The sequence below is a fragment of the Protopterus annectens genome, chromosome 3.part0 (genome assembly GCF_019279795.1).
Source record: "Protopterus annectens isolate FY-2018-M chromosome 3.part0, PAN1.0, whole genome shotgun sequence".
NCBI lineage: Eukaryota > Metazoa > Chordata > Ceratodontiformes > Protopteridae > Protopterus > Protopterus annectens.
This window is the reverse complement of record NC_056731.1, coordinates 210,143,032-210,159,873: the sequence shown is the minus strand read 5'-3', so window position 1 is coordinate 210,159,873 and position 16,842 is coordinate 210,143,032.

The window sequence follows — 16,842 nt, the reverse complement described above, 5'->3', positions numbered from 1 at the left end:
CCCATTTTCAGCAGAGGCCCAGGGAGAAAAGCTCCACATACAGTACAATACAAATACAGTATAATCCAATGCAATAAAGATTACATTAGAAATACTATGCAAAAAATAAATTGAAAGAACATAAATTATCTTACAAGATATACCACACATCTGTACAATTCTATAGAGTTAAAACATTACAGACAATTATAGTCACTCTGACCATATACATAGCCTGTGATTAGACAGTGTACAAAAATAGTATGTAGGTAGTGCAATGTATGACATTGACTGTTATAGTACATGAAAAAAGAGAATGTTGGTTTCAAATAGGAATATAATAGCAAGAAAGATAGTGACGCAGAAAGATAGTGAGAGATTAAAAAAGAATAGAGGCATTACACCCTGAGTAGTAGCTTAAGGATATAGTATAGAAACAGAGAAGGAGTTAGGAGAGCCTTAGGATCTTGCAGACTGTGAGGGAGTGAAATGTGGCAGAAGAGGAGGATGAGGCTAGTGTGGAAGATGAGGAAGAGCTGAGCATTAGGCAGGCCTTATGCAGGAGCAGAGCCATGTATTTTTGAGATGAATTTTTTTAAAGAAGCTTTGAAATGGGTTAGGCCTGGCATAGACCTGGTAGCTAGAGGTAATGAATTCCATAGTATAGTGAGAGTATGAATACAGAGAGTGACCTGGTTTTCTTGTGGGTTTGAGAAAAATAAGATATTTTTGTCTTCTGATCATAGGGATTGATTTGGTGTGCAAGGTGTTACTAGATTGGCTAGTGCAGGGCAGAGAGTAGGCTTGAAAATAAGGTTGTACAAGGTGGCAAGCTGAATAAAGGCAAGCTGGTTGGGAAGTTCAAGCCAGTTTAGTTCTAGTAGTGGTTTGCAGTGGTGTATATGATATTTAGAGTTTGTAGCAAACTTTGCAACTTTGTTGTAGCACTGTTCCATCTTGCTTAAAGTAGAAGTTTGTTAGTTAGGATAGGGGCACCGTAAAGAAGAGCAGGAAGTAAAAATGTTTTTGCAAGGGTAGTTTTGGTTGTTGCAGTAAGGAAATGTTTGTTTCTATATGAGAGTCCCAGTTTTTGATGAGTTTTATAAATGTGTGTGTATATATATATATATATATATATATATATATATATATATATATGGGTTACCTTCAGTTTACCGACTGTCCATTTCCCCGACACGCAATCACCCGACACTTCAAATTACCGACATTTCCAAAGCCAACGTTACCCACGAGGTTAGCAAACACTTGGCCATCTACTTGAACTTTGCCCCTTACCCCCGCAGTAGATCGTTCTCGGAGTTGGTATATTTAGTAAGGGGGGGTTGGGGGGCAAAGCCCTCCACATTGGTGGGTTTGTTTTCTTCAGGTAGTTCTTCCATTGGGATGGTGAAGTGTTAACTTACCTTTCAGGAAATGTTGGCTTTGAGAATGTTGGTGATTTGACGTGTCGGTAAACTTGGTTTGGGGAAGTGTACTGTCGGTAAACTGAAGGTAACACATATATACATAATATTTATATATATATATATATATATATATATATATATATATATATATATATATAAAATAAGCTCTGCACTATAACTATCCTCATTTAATTATATAGTTGAATATTTTTACTCCTATCATATAAATGTAATGTCCACCTTTATCATGGCAACCTAACATATTTAACTCTCAGGAAGTTTGTACTAACTAATGTATGTAAATACTTGTTTTATCCATTAATGTGTATTCCATTGTCTTTATGATATCTCCAATATTGCTATGTAATAAGCTATGTAAACTATGTAAATAATGTAAGTTTGCTACTTTCTTCCTTGGAGTTGTTCTCCCCAGGCCTCTGCTGAAAATGGGCTCCCACCCAGTCAGACATTCCTGGTAAACAAATGTCAAATAAATAAACTTGTGGGGTACCACAGGGAACAGTGCTGGACCCTCTCCATTCAGCTTTTATTTTGCAGATAGTCAAGATAATATCCCTTAAATGTGTCTGACCAAGTTTGCTGATGACTGCAAGCTGGGCACTGTTATTTGCTCATTCACTTTCACTAAATTACTCCAAAAAGGCCTAAAATATGCGCATAACTAGTGTAGTGAAAATGGTGTCAAGCTAAATGTAAGAAAAAAGTGCAGCACAGTAATGTTCATCAAAAAAGTTGTTCTCGTCTCATATGAGTAGTGCACACATGGGTATTTTATGGTGGACAGTGCTTTTTCTCTTTTAGTCATCATGTTTCTTCTTCATACTTAGCAAATCCTTCTGTCTGGCCCTGTACGTCCCTATGCATTTTCAAGGAAATATTTCCAAGATTCAAAGGAGCCATCTTACCTCTGCATTCTTCTCATAGACCCATCATTGAAATGCATTGCTCAACTGGAAAGGCCTCGAAAATGTTAACCCCCCCCCCAAAAGAAAAATTAAAAACCTTAAATCCTTCAACTATCCCAGCAGATTAGCAAACTTCTTCTTCTTAAATTTAGTAGCCAACATTTGCTATGAGGTGCATTGTATCTTTAATTTTCAAGCCATGAAGCCAGTCCTATTTGACCTGGTATTTCTTTGCAAAACCAGCGGCTCTACAAATACCTGTACTAGGGTCATATATTTACACCAACAAATAAACAAGACTCTCTAGACTTTTAGCTATTGCCCCTTGGATTTCTAAGCTAGGATATTCTTAGAGGTTTCTGTTCATGTTCCATATTGTGCCACTTCAGTTTATTTGCAGTTTATTATCTTAAAACAATTTTACTATGAAAAGCAGATATCCTGGATACAGATGTGCTGAATGAATGAAAAAAAAATGCCCAAAATACAGAAGGGGGAAAAAATTTACTTTAATTATTTTTGCATTAGGGCAACCCCCCCCCATATCCCCTGATATTTGGGAGTATACCAACTCCATGATCACTCCAACAAGTGAATCATTGCTGGCGCATATGTAGAAACTATACTGGCAATGATATTCTATAGAAAACAGAAATCAGCATTATGCATCTTTTTTTTTTGTCTTACTGACAGTGAAACAATTTTACCTCAAGGAACTGTAGGGCGTACACTTAAAACATATCCCTACAAAGTTATCTCTCTGTTGAGTTGGTTTCATTAAAACAAATGCTTCACTCATGTAGTCCTTTTTCTCTCAAAACTGTTTTGCTAGCACTCCAGCTTACCCACCCATATGAATTAAGGAAAATATTTAAGAATCATTTACTTAAAAAAATAGACAGAAACATAAACCCTTACATTTTTTTCTGTGCAGAATATCAATATTCACATTTAAGCTATAGAGATTTCAGTTTTATATGGTGTGTGTGTGTGTGTGTGTGCGTGCGTGCATGTGTGTGTGCGTGTGTGTGTGTGTGTGTGTGTGTGTGTGTGTGTGTGTGTGTGAGTGTGTGTGTGTGTGTGTGTGTGTGTGTGTGTAATGAGGTTAAACTAGCAAACCCAAACACCCAGGTTAGATTGAATAAGTTAAGTCTGATAGTAACATGTAACAGCTCCTATATTTTCAGGACAGTGTGTCTGAACTGTTGTCACACTGAAGGTCACACACTGTGTAAGGACAATGACTGACATGTGCAGACACCACACAAATCTTGTGCCATTATTGTTACTGCACTGGCAGAGAGACACATGGAACCCCCAGAATCCCTTGACCTCCAAAGGCTGTATATGTTACTGCCAGTGTGACAAGTCAGACATGTTTTATTACACATGTGCAGACAACTTTTGTGCCTTGAAAAATTGTACTATCTAGTGAATAGCAGTCTACTATATATGTTGGAGAATGTATAGCAGCGTATAGAGATGCCATACACATATTACATCATACATATGTTGGAGTGATAGGAATGGAGGCATGTGATGTTCAGCTGTGGCATGAATGTGTTATGTTGATTTGATAAAGATTACTCATTGGCAGTATACACAGGAAAACATTCCATGGAATTATGAACAGCAGGGTGTGCCTCACCATGTATGCCTATACATCTAGTAGTGGTAAACAATATGAAGAGATGCAGATGCAGAAGTACTTATTTACATCAAAGAAAATGCAACATGCATGACTCTGATATCTGGGAGAAATGCAGTTATTGTGGACTTTGAACCATGTCATAAACCTAGTCATTGATATTTATTTATTTATCTTTGTTTACTGGGAAATTGCGACTGGGGTGAGACCCTTTTTCAGCGGAGGCCTGGGGAGAAAAGCTCCACAAGATACAAACATTAAATATTTAACATTTTTTACAGAGATTTCACATTTTAAACACACTGTTTTTTACAAAAAGAATTACTGTTTTTCCATTTTACAAGGGCACACCACACTCACACATAGATTGCATAAAAAGATGGAAAAAACAGAGCTTAGGAATACAATACAAACTTATCTTTCTGTACAGTTTAAATAGCAGATTTGATTTGGTATAGAAATAGGTGAATTAGAAACTATGTCATGTATAATGTTTAGGTGGTGAGAGTTAATAAGTCAGAAAATTTAGCCAGGATGGAGCAAGTTATAGGGTTTGGTGTGTGAGAAGGTATAGGAGGGAGTTTAGTGTTATGTTATGTGGGAATACAGGAAAAGATAACAGAAAGATGGCAGAAAAGAGAGTGCTAGTAGGAATGCAATGTGACTGGGCAGGATAAGAGATAGCATATAAGAGTTCAGGCAAAGGGGGAGAGAAAGGATGGTGAGAGTATGTAAGAGAAGAGGTTAAGGAAAGATGTAATCAGTGAAAGTTAAAAGGAGTAGTGGCACTTTATATAGAGAAGTGGGTTTGTAAAATAGAGCAAGGTGGAATGACTAAATTATCCAGGAGTGATGCAAGGGCCTAGCCACTTACTGTTAAATGTTGTTTTAGTAGTGCTTTGAAGTTATTTTTCTTTTCAGTTAATTTTTGGTCGAGTGGTATCGAGTTCCATCTTTTGTTCCATAGTAGGAGTATAAAGAGTCCCAGCAGAGTCATTAGATTTAGATATGGCTAGGACTGACTTACTGTTGGAACGTAGAGCTCTGGACTTTGTGTAGGTATGAGCATTTGTTATGGCAGTATATAAGACTATGCATTACAAGTTGGGAGTGAGTCAAGTAGATATGAAGTTATAGCCAGTCTAGGCCTCTAATGGCTTTACAGTGATGTCGTTTTGGGAGTTATTAATAGCAAATTTAGAGATTTTGTCATAGTGTATTCCTAATTTTGTTCTGAGTGAGGTGCTAACATCTGTAAAGATAGGTGATGTGTATAGAAGGTGTGGGAGTAGATAAGTTGTTGTGATATATTTTCTAGTAGTGTCTGCTAGACATTTTTTTGGCCCTATTGAGGAAGCCTAGTTTCATGTGAGTTGTTTTTATTGCTTGAAGAAGGTGTAGGTCATATCACAGATTTTCATCTAGTAGCACATCTTGGAGTTTGGTCTGTGATATGGTTTCAGTTGTTATATTGTTTGATAGGAATGCATGTTTTTGTTTGTGAGTGCTTGCAGGTAAAAAGTATTGGCTTGGTTTTATAGTATTGAGGAATAGGTATGATTCAGATAACCAAGATTTGGTAGAGAGGAATGCCTGTTGTGTGATGTGCTGGAGGGTATCTAGGGGTGATGGAGGGCAGATGAGTGCACCATCATCTGCATATTGGACTAAAGTTCCTTGTCTGGTGGTGTTGTGGACTTTATTAATAAAGATATCAAAAAGAAGATGTCCTAGAATTGATCCTTGCGGTTCATTAACTGTGACTGGGAGGAGTGGAGAGAACCCTTGTTACCATTTTAGTGGGGTTGCCTGTTGGATAGGTAATTGTGAAACTAGGTAAGACATGACTTATTGAGCCTTAATGAGGAGGGTTTGAAGAGGAGCTTTTGATGATTTATGGTATCAAAAGTTTTGGACAGGTCAATAAAGATGGTTGAGACTATGTTTCCATTGTTTCTGTGATGGCTAACAGTATTAGTGAAACTGAGGAGAGTGGTAATGGTGCTGTGATTAGGAAAGAAACCATGCTGTGTGCTGGAGAGTAGGCTGTGGTTGATAAGGTGTTAATAGGAGCTCGGAGTCGATACATTTTTCTAAAATTTTAGACCCAGGAAGATAGCATAGCAATTGGTCTATAGTTAGTCAGGTCTGTTGAATTGTCAACTTTGTGGAGAGGTATTATGAATGGTTGTTTCCAGATATTTGGGACATAGTTTTCAGTTAAGGATCTGTTAATAAGGATGGAGACAAATAATGCTATTGCTTCTGCTGCAATTTTTAGATATTCTGAGGAAGATTGTTTGCAGCTAGGGTTGCAGATTTGAGGCTTTGTAAGTGACTGTTGTAGTAGGGACAGGTTTGAGTTTGAATTGCAGAGTGCTGCTGTTGCAGACTATTGGGATAATGAGGGTGAGGGGGTTATAATTTGTGTGTTAAACTGTGTTGCAATACTATCTATATAGTTACTGGTTGTGGCAGCAAGTGTGATGTTTTTTCTGGGATGGAATCATTTTTTTAAGGAAGACCAGAATAGTTTGGTGTTGTTTTGGTGGGTGTTTTGGAGATTAGTGAAGTAGGATTTTTATTGTTTATAATATGTTGTTTTGCAAGGTTTCTGAGGTATCTAAAGGCCTAAAAAATTTTTTTTGGACCATACATTCAAAGCACAATCCCTTTGTGCAAGTAATTGCCTGGTTGGTCTTGTCAGTAATAGTTCTGGGATTAATCTAACTCTTCTTTGTTCTGATATGTGCATAATCATTAATAATTTTAAGGAAAGTTTGGTTAAAGAAGGAGACTACATCTTCTAAAAGTAGTTCTTCTAGAATGTTCCCATTATAGTGTTTAAGGGTTGAGTTGCAGTTATAAGGGTCAAGTTTAGTTAGGTTACATATTTGATTATAGATTACCTGTTTGTGGCTATTATGGTATTATCTGATTGCATACGTTGGTAGGTGGTCACTGATAATGTGGTAGTGTTACTGTGGAATTTAAAGTATATCATTTGTTATTAAGGATCCAAACTGAGTGTGGATTCTTTATTAATTTTTTTATACAACCTTGTGATGAGATTCACTAATTCTATGAAGCCAAATAGGTTTATAGAGGGTGGGGATGGGTCGGGTTGGTTTGTTTCCAGTCTATATTCACAATGCCCATAATTATGGTTTATTGGCCAATATTATTATTTAACCAAACTAAGATGTCTTCTAATGTGGAAGCATTGTTTCTTGGGGGAATATATACTCTGATTTATGGATTTGTTATTATTAAGTTATATATATATAATTATCTTAGTAAGTTCTGCTAAGAAGAATGCCATGACACTTTATCATAGATGTTATACCTGTGAACAATATACTTGACAACCATAATCAAATGGACTAACTAGTCTTGAACATTGCATATTTAAAGTTGTATTGCAGTGGCATCAGACTTGTCAAAGGCTAGAAACATGTACATTGTTCTATGGCAGCACAACAGTCACGATTATCACAGGTTAAGAGATACACACCAAGCAACACACTGAGATACTTTCCATAGCAACACTAAAGTAGATGAGGATACCCACATTGACGGTTCACACTGTGGTCTTAGGTGTCCCTACTATATGAGAAAATCTCAGGCCTATGGTGTACCATGGGTATGCTGGTGGTGGCCTGTGTAGTGTGGGACACACTAGGGCCTGCACACTGGTTTGTGCTGTACTGTGCTCCTTAAACTGACAATCTTGGCCTGAGTATGATGACCAGCAATAGTTCTATGTGCACATTGCAGCACTGGCACAATGGATGACTGAGTGTATGTGGAACAAGAGGAGTTCTCACATTACATGAGAGTGGTAAACTGAAGATATGAGTCAGGTCAAATATTGCCCATGAAATACTGTTGCTGTGTTCCATTACAGCTGTGGCAAGCTACTCTACAGAGTGTCATATAGATGTCACAGTGTCTCTATGTTCAGCAAGGGCTGCCATGATCTTTGTATGCTGCTCATGCAGCACCTGGGTATAGTGTGCAGTGCGACTAGTTCCAAGCAACTGTATGCAACTCTGTGTCATGACAGAATTTTGCCTGCTCATGCGCCTATAACAGCAGGCATATACCTTCTGAAATGTGCCACTGTCTTTCTCTGGATGGCTAGGCTGTAGGTTCAGTTACAGGCTAACAGATACATACGTAGTTACTAGACAATCAGCCCAAGAGCCATTTTAAGCCTAGAAAAGCGTATCCCCAAATTTGCCAAAATATTACTGACATGCATTAATACTCTAAGGAATTTTATGGTTATACAAGCTTTTACACATCAAGCATTCACAGGCTACTCCTGTCCATTATGGATATAATGCCAAACCAGAGATACATTTGCAATTTACTTATTCATTGGTCTAAGTTGCATTTGCTTAGAGTTAGGGATGAGCATTGCTTTACATGGATGGGAAGCCTGTTCCTGAGAAAAGGTAATCTTTGAGGTAAATACCTGTCCCTTCTACATGCCTGAGATCTTGTGGGGAGTGGAGTCTCCTGTTCAGACTTTTGGCATTGGCCATCAGCACCTTCAGAATATTCTGAGTCAGTTTTGTTATGTCGGTAGGTTTATCAGGTTGGCACGGACTAAATTTGGTACTGTGTGGGAGGTCAAGGTTTTTGGCAATATTTGAATACTTGGGGGAGGGGGGGCAGGTGCAGACTATCCCTGTGTGTTCACTTGTTTTACCTGTTTAAAACTTAAAATTTAACTGAATTTATAACTGTAAGCATCACACTCAAGTGCAACAGCCTTTTCTGTGCATTTATACTGTTTTAAATGTTTTTTTTCTGCTTAAACTCTAAAAAACAAAAAATATAAAAAAGATACTATATGTACTGCTTATTTCCCATCCTTTCCTATACTAGAATAGTCTGGATCAAAGATCTGCTGGTTTCAGGACTTTAGTTTGTGTTTCTGAGTGGTCCAGACCTTGTTGCACCAGTGGGAGGTCTTTCTGCTTATTAGTGAGAGTGGTAAGCACTAGAGCAGCCTATCTGCCGCAAGATGTGTGGTCTCCATCTCTGGAATTTACCTTATTGGCCGTTTTGGGCTAATTCCTATCCCTTTCAAGCTTCTGAGTTAAAAACCCATGTTTGCGCGGGTTTGCAAGAGTTTGCACATTGGGCAGCGTCGCTTAGCTAGGGTTAAACTATTCCCGGCACCTCAAAGTCTGATCTTCAGTTTTTCCCTTAGAACTAGCTAGTTTCTTATTTGTAGCACTTGAATTTGTTTTTTTTGTGCTCGGCACTGATTCAGAACAGCTGATAGCACTAACTAACCCACAAATCTCTGAAGCATTAAACCCTTCTCATTACCTAGTGGCTAACAGTTCTGTTGTTACTTATCTTCCTCAAGCTACCTTGAGGAAACAAGCCCAAGTACTTACTACCCTCACTGTCTAGTAAAAATAAAAAAAGTGAATCCCTAGCATGTCCAAGGGACAGCTCCTGATGTTCTCTCCTGTCTACCTGATGAATCTGGGCATCTTGGGGCAATGTAGCAATTGACTCATGTACATCGACAACCCTCTCCTCCTACTACCCAACACTACAACCTGTGAAAGATGCATTTATCTAGCCAAACTGGAGGCAAAGCTCTCTCAACCCAAAACTGAACTTGCCAGTCAGGAAGAGACTGCTAACACCCACTCCACACCACACACACCTCATAGTCCCAGTACATCTACACCACCAAGACCCACACATAGATACACAAAATCATTCTCGGAGGCTCTCAATAAGAATCTACCCAAACAACAGAGACCTCCAAAGCAGAAATGCAAACAACCTCCCACCCTCACCACAACCCAAAGGACACATAACACATAGACTCAGTGTGCCACTCAACCAGCACCCATAAGGCAAAACTATGTACCTAACACATTGGTCATAGGTGACTCTATAGTCAGGCGCACTGATGTTCCACTCACCAGAATAGACAAGGATAAGGTTACTGTTAGCTGCCTGTCAGGTGCCAGGATCCGTCACATAACTCATGAACTCAGGTCACTCCACAACAAGTACAAATATGACTATATAGGTGTGAATGACCTGAGATGTACCTCCCTGGATTACATGAAAAGAGACATAGAGGAGCTCTCTGATCTTGTAATCCAGGCAGATATGACCCTAGCCCTGAGTAGCATCCTACCTTCACCCAGAATGATACCGCCATACAAGGACAAAATGATCGACTTCAACAATTGTCTAAACTTCTGATGTCATTAAAAGGGGATCCAGTATTTGTCTGCCTGGGATGACATGGTTGACAGGCCATGATGCTTTGCCAGAGATGGCTTGCACCTGTCACCCCTGGGATTCCGGATACTGGCTAAGGCTCTTGCTGCCCCTGTATTGCCTTTTTTAGGCAAAGCTCAAAAAACCAAAACCACCACCGTAACTGATACAGGCAAGAAAAAAACTGAGGGTAATGCTACTCAGTGCTAAAAGTCTAAACCTCAAAATGAACTCACTCGAGGCACTCTTTAAAATGGAGAATATTGATATCTGTGCTGTGACTGAAACTTGGTTCAAGGCTCCAGAGAGCACCCCTGCACTACCAGGATATAACTCATACCATACCTTTCGGCCATCAAACCAGGACCGGAACACCAAGGGCAGAGGTGTGTCCATTTTCATTAAGCACAACCACACCTCCAGGCTAGTTGCCCAACTCTGAAATTATCCATGTGAAACTAACTCTGGGCAAAACTGCAATCCATACTGTAGCTTGCTACAGATCTCTTACCATGCCCCAGGATTCTCACTCCTCTTTTCTTGATACAATAGAGAATATCAGGGTCCAACCTAACACTCTAATACTGGGAGATTTCAACTACGCCACCATTAACTGATAAAACTACTCTTCTACCAACTCCTTTCCTCAACGCTTCCTAGAATTCATAAACTCCAATGCCATGGATCAACTTGTCCTCACCCCTATCAGGAGCTATAATATCATAGAACTAGTAATTACCAACATGAGTGACAGGTGTCCCACACCTGAAGTCAACTCCTCATTGGTCAGATCCGACCATAAACTATTCACCCTAGATATCCAAGCCCCCAACCCCCACTAAGGAAACCACAGTAAAAAACTACTCCAAAGCCAACTTCGTGCTTCTTAAGGAAGTGGCCAATTTCACAATACCCATGCAAATGGACAATACAGTTACCTTATACAAATGCAGTCTATAAGCACCTTCATGGGTGCATGGATTGTGCTATCCCTAATAAAACCAAGATGCAGTCTTCTAAAAAAGGAAACCTATCTGGTGGTCACCTGCTATTAACAAGCTCTACAACAGAAGGAAGAAACTGTTGCAAAAGAGAATAAATATCAAAGAATGGAGGAGCTCCCTGGTCAGCCTCAGCAAGAAGCTAAATCCCTCATAAAATCCTCCAAAGCAAAATATGAAAATAAGATTCCACTGACTCTAAGGACATCCACAAAGTATTCTACAGTTATGTCAAGAATCTCAATGGCAACACCCAGATCTGCTCTGATTTATAGCACAATGGCAGAAAATTCATGGAACCAACTGATATTGCCAACATCCTGGCTGATAGGTTCAGTGCCAACTTTACCCCCCCTCACCTCCTAAACAGTCAATATCCATGCAGGATGAATGCAGTGTCCCTGCAATCACAATTGAACAGGTGAAAACTGCGCTATCAAAAGCCAAGAACATGGCATCCATGGGACCAGACAATATCCCTGGATGCATTCTAAATGAACTCCAGTATGAACTAGTCCCCTAAATAAGCATCATGTTCAGTCATAGCCTCTCAACAGGCTTTGTACCTACTGGATGGCACAAAGCAACAGTTGTACCACTCCACAAAGGAGGGGGGGCCATCACGGACCTTGGGAACTATCGCCCTATTAGTCTGATGAGCCTGGTCTGCAAGGCCATGGAGCATATTATCATGGAACTCATAAACAAGGATATTGGAAACCTCCAAACTCTGAACCCCACCCAGTTCAGATTTGTGAAGGGCAGATCATGCCTCCTGAACCTGATTGACTTCTTTGAAACAGTCACGAAAGCTGTGGATGAGGGTAAGGCAGTCCACACAGCCTATCTTGACCTCACCAAGGCTTTCAACACTATCCCCCATTCTGGTATCATAGACAAACTCACCAAGATGGGTATAAATCCATATGCCACAAGATGGGTCACCAACTGGCTCACAGATGGAACCCACACAGTAAAAATTGCGGACTTCAAATCTGACTCCAAACCTGTAACAAGTGGTGTTAAATTCCCTTTACAGGTGTCCCTATTTTTGTGAAAGTGCAGTGATATAAACATTGCTTATGTACTCCCTGATGTTCACAACTGCCAGACTGCATAGTGATCAGTTTGTTTTAGTGACTACACAAAATGAATGCATATGTTTATATCCATATACACACAGTGTATTTCTTTAAATAAGATGAGTGCTATGGATATAATATAGGTGACTATGAAGTAGTATACCTGGCTCATTAGGCAGTATTTTCACCTGTGCTGATAGTGTGTAACCAGTACTCTCACTTGTGCTGATAATGTGCAACCAGTTCTCACACATGCACTCTCACTTGTGCTGATAGCGTTTAATAAAAATCATGGGTGATATTTAGTGTTTTAGATTACTTCTGATGACTGTCTCGGCACTGCAGCAGGTTATGTCGATGCACTTATAAGTATAACTGTTAATACACAGGTACCAGAATGGAAACAGTAATATTGTAGGTGAATGTGGCTTTATATAAATTTACTGATGTCACATTATTGTGTACATATAAGTGCTGTCCTTAATGATATGTTGGACACCACTATTTTCACTCTGTAGATCCTCAATATGTTCATGCGCTTTCATGGTAACAGCATATATAACAGCCTGCATCAAAGATGGCCCTTACATGCATACTTTTTGGAAGGCTGCACATGATTTGGCATACATTGTTCTACTTGCCTTTGCTGTCACATAACAACACATTTTTATAGAAATATCTTGTATCTTTTTATACATATTGAGATGAAGAGAAGAAAAGGCAGAACAATATGCAGAAAGACAGAGGTGTGAATTCAGAGGGATACACAGAGCAATGAGTGGGTATAAGTATGCATGTATTAAAAATATATATATATATATACACACACACACACACACACACACACACACACACACACACACATACACACACACACACACACACACACACACACACACACACACACACACACACACACACACACACACACACACACACACACACACACACACACACACGTGCTCAGAAAAAAAAATTTTAACATGCAACTGTGCATGTTCTAAGATATAACCTCAGACCATGCACACCTAGTACACCTGGAAATTGTATATTCCAACTCAGAGATTGCAAAATACAGGGGAAAGGGTATATTCCTCAAATCTGGCAATGTTATGATCTTGCACAACTGTTGATCAACTGCTTTGTCAGCAAATTGTATTTACAATTAGCAGTCCACTATACCAGCAGTTAAGGTAAGTGATACTTCCCATATATATATATATATATATATATATATATATATATATATATATATATATATGTGTGTGTGTGTGTGTGTGTGTGTGTGTGTGTGTAGAGAGAGAGAGAGAGAGAGAGACACATGTATGTATAGAATTGTACCATTGTATATACACACACACACACACACACACACACACACACACACACACACACACACACATATAAAATATATATAAAGTGGGGACATGACCAAGTTGGTGAACAGTTAACAGCACTGATCTTTTGCTCTGCTTCTTCTTCAGTAATTCTGACAGGAATTCTTTATCAAAACTCAATTTTTTTTAAAGGAGATGGATATATAATTAAACATTTTTAAATAAGTTTCTTGAAAAAAAAAATTTTTGAATATTTTACATTAACATTTCCTGTCAGAGAAATACTAAGGATCTTGGCTCATACAAAATGAGCCACTATTAATCTAATTCTCAAGATTCTACAATGAAAAATTACATTCAATCTTTTTACAACATAAATGAACTTTTATTGAAAATGGATAAACTTGAGAATAAAACCTAACATAAAAAATGAGTGTAATAAACAAGTGGGTGTACTGAGTTAAGTGCTTAAGCAACAGTCTCTTCAGATCTCAACTATAGAGGAAGCTGTTATTGATCTGGATGGAAAATTGACTGAGAATGAAAATCATATGGAATTTGTTCTTTAACAAAACAATTGATACCCAGAGAAAATAGAAGACATGGAAAGTAGATCCAGAACAAACAACATAAGAATATATGATATCACAAAAAGAAGGTGATAATATCGTTCAGTTTTGAAACCACTGACTCTAAACTTACCTGAAGCCTTTTCTTTTGGTATAGAGAGGGTTCATAGATCACTTTCTAACACTTCCTTAAAGAAAAAAAACGGTCTCCAAAATCAGTAATGGTAAGATTTCTTTCTAGGCAAGATAAGGATTTAGTTCTGAAAACCATGTGGAAAAACTCTACAATTAAAATAAACAAAAATAACATAAGAGTTTACAATGACTATTCTTCATCTATGACTAAAAGGAAAGCTTGTTTACCTCTCATAAAAAGATTAAAGAAAAACAACATTAAAGCAGAACCTATTTTTCCTGCTAAAATCAAAATGTTTTTACCTGATGGTCAGAAGACTTTCAACTCCTTAGAAGATACTCTTGAATATACAAAGAAATGGACTGGAGTCTGTTTCATTGAAGAGGAATGCTACTAGAAATTGATGAGATTTTACAGACAAAAAGAGTAAAAACTGAGAGACAACTGTAATAATTATTTATAATTGTAGTATGCTTTTATTTCCTTGATATAATACTTGGTATCAATATATAAGTATTAAACTACACAAGGTAAAACACTTTATTTTGCTCATTTTCACTTGATTATCTAAGATGAGGAAGTGACTAAATGCAGCTTGCTGTAGCTTTAATTGGTAATCAATAGCGCTACTGTTTTTCTTTTTTATGTAAATATAGTAAAACACTGAAGAAACCTTTCCACAAAGGACAGACCCAAAAAATTGTGCAAAAATAAGCACTTTTGTTCTTTATTAAATAAAGCTTCTTCAGATTATACACAGTAAAAATCAACTGCCTTTTAAAATGTGAATAAAGCAACCACAATGCTTGGTGCAGTGAAGGCTGAATATTTAAAAGAACAGAACCTCAAATTCAACTTACATCACTAAAATATATTAAACAGTAACAGTTTCTCTGATAAAGAGTAGCACATTCAAAAATAAATACTTAAGAAAAATAATAGTAGTTAAATGCTATACATTCTGCCTAAAATAATATACAATATTTAGATGACAGCCAATGTTTGATATTTTTTTTTAGAAAAAGGAGGGGGAATGTGCAGGTTTTGAGTGCTTCTGGCTGTCATAAGTTGCATGTTGTCTGTTTGAATAAGTCAATCTGACTGACTTGTTTTGTATTTGGTTTGTCATGGAAGGTTGTGTGGCTTGATACTTGGTAATTGTTTTGCTTTAGCTTTATTTGGTTGGGTTGAGGTGATTATTTTATTTAATATTGGTTCTTTGCATATTTGATAAGTATTGCTTCTTTGGTTGCACTTGCAGTGTACAATTGCAAGCAATTTTGCATATGTGATATTGTCCATGAATTTGTTTTTCTCTGAGTGCTGCTTTGGAGTACTTTTCAACTTAATACATGGTTGTGTTTTTTAATAAAATAATAATTTAGATAAACTAAGTCGCTTGTAACATTAGCATGGCTCGTCTGTTATAACCTTGAGCATTTTCACATATGCACGGTGGTTGAACATAAATGTTTTCTCACATGTTGAGTTTTTAAGAATTCCTTTCTTCTAAAAGAATGAGCATGAGCACATATTTGCAGTTTTAAACAAAAGCTTTTAAATGGACTTTTTGAAGTTAAAAATGTGAATGACCTTTCACCTGTATCTTTGACTCAGAAATGCAGAAATGGGTATAGAACTTTAAAATGGGTCTAATGAGAATGTTTTACCTTTTAATATGTTAAGAATAAGTTATTGAAACCTATATTGTATTTTTTTTTTATTTTCCTTACATTTTAGAGTTATAAAATACAAATAGCTGTTGATGTGAAATATTAGGAGTGCAGTGTATTTTAATTATAGTAACACATTAAAATATGCTTGTTTTTAACATATTGGTTATTTATGTTGTAATTATTATTAGTTGTTAATATAATATATAGGAGTCACAAGTATGGGTTGTATTATTTTATTAAAATAAGTAGGGAGATTACACATATAATGTTTTAGATAGAATGATAGGCTTAATGTTATTAATCTTAATAGGAATACTGAGCAATATAGTTATGTTATAGTTATATAGTTATAGTAAATATAAATATATATATATATATATATATATATATATATATATATATATATATGGGTCTACTTCACATGACTGGTATTTAATTTGACTGGATTTCATTTGACCGAGACCATAATACTGAATTTTCAAAATACTGAAAATTCATTTGAATGACTCTCATTATACTGAATTGTAAGCCATAGTCATGATGTGGGTTTTCCTTCTTCTGCCACTTGGTCGTGATAAAAAAAATACTGTAACTTATAGTGCTGAATTGTCAGAATACTGATAGTCATGTAGAAAGTGGTGTTGTGTTTCTAAATGTGGGTATGTCTGTTTACATTTTTATGGGAAGTATCTCAAGTAATATGGTGGATGTTTTGTGTGCTCCCAGCAGTAGTGGTAGCATGTAAACTACTGTAAGGTAAGTAAAAGGTATATGTCCTTTTCCCCACTGTACTG